Consider the following 4,296-nt stretch of genomic DNA (forward strand, 5'->3'; position numbering starts at 1 on the left):
AAATGGAAGTAAAATATTGATTTACAAGGTTTGTTATTTTGTCAGTAGACTATTGTGTTGTCAGAAAATTTTGAAGACAGTTACCTCATTAGCCAGGTAGCTGTGTCATCTGTCCAAACAAAATGCTTCTAGGCCTAATTTGACCAATATGGAGTTTGGAAAATCATAAGTTATTGTGAAAAAATGAAATACGAACCATAAGAGAAGGGAAAAAATAGATTAAACTTACACTAATGTTTACATTATAAACATATCAGTATGGAATGTAAGATTTGAAGAAGGCTAGTAACTAATCTTATTTAATTGTAGGTCTGTTGATTATAGGTTTTAATTGTAGATCTATTTATAAAATATATTTATAAAATATAACCAGTGAGATTTTCTTATTTTGTACAACACTGCTATTCTGTATTGCATGTTGTGAAACCATTGCTCTTATTAAATAAAGGCACTAGGTAAAACACGGATTAGGTGCTTGGTCTAAGGCAGATACATAAATTTCTACTAAAGTCCAGATATATTCATTCTTAGAACCAGGCTTGTTTGATTGGTACTGGGTGTTAGTGAACCCATAAAGAATGTGAGGCCAGCCTGTAGCCTGGTGGTTAAGGGAGTCAGAGCCTACATGGCCTTCTGTGAAGTTTGAATCCTGGGCCTGGCTGCTTAAGACACACACCTAGTGTGTGTATGCTTCAAACCCTGACAGGATGGAGACAGAGAAAGGATTGTGGTGTGACTGGGGGTGGGGGAAGTGCTTTCTTTTTGTGTATCTCTGGCTATTCACAGATAGAGGCTGGACACTTTCCCACTATTCCTGATCAGTGGCTCTCAGGGATTTAGCCAGATTCTTCTTAAGTAATAAGGAAAAATCTAAGAGGCAGGGTTGCCAAGGAAACCCTCTGTCAAAAAAAGAAAAGGCAGTGTAACAAAACTCTCATTTAAGAGGTGGAAGGACACACACTTATCAGAAAGCAATTCTTTTTTGGGGCAAATGGAACATCATTTGGGTTATTAACTACAACAGGAAGGAAATTATTAAGTGCTAATCTGTAGAACCCCATAGAATTAACCAGTAAATTTAGTAGTTGAACGATATACTTATTGGGTTGAATTCCATCTCAGTAACATTTGAATAAAAGGTAAATGTGTTGTTTGCCAGCAAAGCTATTTACTCATTACAGGTCTATATAATTGATATGACTACATACTTTATCATGTTTAATTTAAGACACTACAATAACTGGTAAGTTTTGGTTTTTTAAATGAAATCCTGCTCTGGGTCTAGTACTTTGGCTAACGGCTCTTATGTTTGCCCTATCCATACCATCTTTCCCACCTCACTCCTACCTCATTCCCACCTCATTCCCATTATGAACTAGTTCCACTGTTTCCAGGACTGCGCCCAGCCTCCTGCCTACAGATGAGTCCTGATTGGGCAAAACTAATCAGAATAATCCCCTCCTCCATGGAATTTATTCAGTTGACCCAGGCCTGAGCCAATTAACGTTCTCCTGCGCATTGTGGGGGCGGACAGAGTTGCCTATGATTGTCAAGCTCAGGCCTTCTAGGGGCCTCTGGCCTGTTACCACTGGCAGCTATCTTGTGTCCTTGAGGGAAACCTGCTTGAGGCAGTCTTCGCAGAGACACCCTGAAAGACTTACTGAGAGTCACTGAGCAACTGGCATTGGATTCGAGGGCCACTCTTAAGGACTTGTTTCTGCACCTTTCTGTTATGTAAGTTAAAAAAAATCCCCTTAGTTTAAGCCAGTTTTCATTGAAATCACTGTTTCTGTAAATGAAAAATAAAATAAAATGCCCTAAGTGATGTATCTCCTGTGCTATACCTAAGAATGCTGGAGAGTAGTAGTAAGCTTCAGCGTAGTCAGACTGGGATTATTTAAGAAGTTTAGTTTCTCGGGGACCGGCAGTTAGTGTAATGGCTATGTCGCTGGACTCCCACGTAGTCGACCATGGTTTGAGTCCTGGACCCGGTGGCTTAAACTCACGCCAGGCACATGTGCGTGCGTGCCCAAGATCCCGAGAAGAGAATGGAGGAGAAGGGATTGCAGCGTGGCTATCCCCTCTGGGGAGTGATTTCTCGCTTTCTGTCTCTCTGTCTCTTTCTGTCTGTCTGTCTGGCGAGCGCATGTGCCCTATAGAAAAAACCTTTCAAAAACAAAACAAAACAAAACAAAACAAAGTTTAGTTTCTCATCATTGAGTTTACATTGGCACATTGTAGATACTGAGGATTGTTACTAGTTGATTAATTCACCTCTTTATTATTAATATTAACCACCCATTATTTTTAAGGTATTGTGCATATATCAATAATACAGTTGCAGTATTTAGAGAGCTCAGAGGATGAATTGAGGAGGCACTCAATGACATCATGAAGCACAGCAGCAGTTATAATGGAAAATCAGGGAGAAGAGAAAAGAAGGACCTAATTCAAAATGATGTGTTGTTGGATAGGCAAAAAAGGGGACAGATGGGCTGGTATCATCTAAGATAATCTTAACTTCTGTTTTTGTGCCATCGGACTGCCTTGCGAGTGTGCTGAAACCTAGGGACCCATTTTCAGAACCATGTTTTTATGTGTCAAATACTTTGAATTACAAAGGAAATTCTGTGTGTCTAAGTAGCTATCAAAAAATAAATGTATTTTTAGAGAGATTTTTGCTATAGGGCATGTGTACTTGCTGGAGAGATAGAGAGAGACTGAGACAAAAAGCAAGAATCACCTCCCAGAGGGAATGGCCACACTACAATCCTTTCTTCTCCAGTCTCCACTCCAGGTTTTGGGCATGCACACACAAGCACCTGGCAAGAGTTTCAAGCTGGTGGATTCAGGACTCAAACTGTGGTCAACCATGTAGGAATCCAACTATATAACCATTGTGCAATCTGCTGGTCCCTCAAAATATTTTTATCAAAAAAAATGTGATGGAGTAATATATGCTTTTTTTTTTTTTTTTGAGAGGTTTTTCGCTATAGGGCGCGTGCACAGAGAGAGACATAGAGACAGAAAGCGAGAAATCACTCCCCAGAGGGGATGGTCATGCTGCAATCCCTTCTCCTTCATTCTCCTCTCGGGATCTTGGGCACACACGCACACACACCCAGCGTGAGTTTTAACCCACCGGGGCTGGGACGCGAACCGCAGTCGACTACGTGGGAGTCCAGCGACATAGCCATTATATTAACTGCTGGTTCCTGAGTAATATATGCTTTTTAAAGAATTGTTTTACTTTATTTATTATTATCATTCTTTAATTTGACCAAAGAGAGAGAGAGAAAGCTGCTAGGTCTGGGATGTGCGAGTCCAGTGCCTTAACCACCATGCCATCTGCCGGCTACAATATTGGCTTCTTTATTAATTCATTAAAGAACATGATCTAACTTAGCATAGTTATTCATTTTGAGTTAGTAATGAGTATAAATGTTATTTTGCATTATTTGCAGTAACTGTAATGTGATATAAAAATATCTGTGGTTTCTTTCAGTTGTAAAGTAACAGGTACTGCTAGTGTTAATATTGTGGTTCGTGGCCTAGATTCATAATGGAAGGACATGCTAAATCTATGTTGAGGTTTAGCTTGATTAAACTTTTTCTGGCCCAGAATTCTATGCCAAAACACACACACACACACACACACACACAAACACACACACACGCACGTGCACAAACCCTTGAGCCAAGAATAAAGGTGAAAAATAATGCAAATGCTTTGAGGCCAACCGGTAGCACAGTGGTTGAGGTGTTGGATCATGGACCCAGTGGCTTGAAACTCACACTGGGCACGTGTGCATGCATGCCCAAAGTCCCGAGAGGAAAATGGAGAAGGGATTGTGGTATGGCCACCCCCTTGGGGGGTGGGGGTTGATTTCTTGCTCTGTCTCTCTCCAGTGAGCACACGTGTTCTATAGCAAAAAAATCCCTCTCTCAAAAAAAAAAAATAGAAATGGTATCTGGATACATGGAATACCATATGCAAAGGCAATGAAGAGGATAAAGAACTGTTGGTAAATTGGTTTGTTTAAAATGAAGAGTCAATTTGGCAATGTAGGAAGTAAAACTGGAAAGACTGGCAAAATCGTTGGCATATGGATTAATTGCACACTGTGGTGATTAAATGTGATTCTGTGTTTAAAATCCTTTGCAAACTCTCTATTGCCTGTTGTATATAGTCCAAGTTTCCTGCATTTGCTCTTTGTGAACTAATTCCAGCCTTTTTTTTTTTTTTTTGGAGAGGTTTTTAGCTATAGGGCACATGCGCTCCCCAAAAAGACAGAG

The 4,296-nt window shown here is 40.2% G+C and overlaps 1 protein-coding gene across 1 annotated transcript in view; it reads left to right on the forward strand.

The window, feature by feature from the left end:
* Window positions 1–1,440: 1,440 nt before the first annotated feature.
* ANKRD13C (ankyrin repeat domain 13C) overlaps window positions 1,441–4,296 on the forward strand; it is a 96,689-nt gene continuing 93,833 nt past the window's right edge. The window contains exon 1 of the mRNA XM_027767734.1: window positions 1,441–1,734. The gene's annotated coding sequence lies outside the window, so the exon portion shown is untranslated. The remainder of the gene's footprint in view (window positions 1,735–4,296) is intronic.

The sequence above is a fragment of the Tupaia chinensis genome, unplaced genomic scaffold (genome assembly GCF_000334495.1).
Source record: "Tupaia chinensis unplaced genomic scaffold, TupChi_1.0 Scaffold144529_1, whole genome shotgun sequence".
NCBI classification, from domain to species: domain Eukaryota; kingdom Metazoa; phylum Chordata; class Mammalia; order Scandentia; family Tupaiidae; genus Tupaia; species Tupaia belangeri.